The following is a 737-nucleotide window of genomic DNA, read 5'->3' as shown; positions in this document are numbered from 1 at the left end:
AGTTAGAGGAACTTGTTTTATAAATGATAATTCACGATAGAAAGATTTTAATAGGAATTTTATATTTAAATTTTAAAAATAATACAATTTATTAATTATATTTTCTAATAAAATAAAATTAATAAATTGTATTATTTTTAAAATTTGAATTCAAATCAAAATGTAGAATTGTTAAGTAAAAAGCATTTAAGTATATTAAGAAGTATTTTAAGAGTTTTAAGTATTTTGAATATGTAGAATTTAATAGTAAATATATTAAATTTAATAAGTTAAAAGTTAAATTAATGGAATATGTACAAATTGCCCGTCATTTTCATAAATAAATAGTTGAAAGAAGTCGTAACAAAGTACTGCTTGTAATTTTGTAATAATTAATTTTTTTGTAAGATAAGCATAAATGAGCGTCTGACAAAATGGACTCTAAAACTGACAGTAGGCAGTAATGCCACATATTCCTATATTCTTTTTATTTTAATTAAGAAATTATTTATATAAAATATCTACAAGTGAATGTATATAAGATTTTCAGAAACTTTTCACTTCGATATAAAACATTTTTGTTAAAGTATATACATATTTACTTTATGCTGTGCATAATTAAGATGCAAATATATACAATGCGATAGTTTTTCAAGGGTTTTCCTATATATGTATCATTGCCTTCAGCTCCGATAGAATTGTTTGACACTGTAAAGCAATAGTACAAAGCAAGTACAAAGATTAAATTAGTGATTATG

The sequence above is a fragment of the Atta colombica genome, unplaced genomic scaffold, assembly GCF_001594045.1.
Source record: "Atta colombica isolate Treedump-2 unplaced genomic scaffold, Acol1.0 scaffold7, whole genome shotgun sequence".
Taxonomy (NCBI): Eukaryota; Metazoa; Arthropoda; class Insecta; order Hymenoptera; family Formicidae; genus Atta; species Atta colombica.
This window is presented reverse-complemented; position numbering follows the sequence as displayed.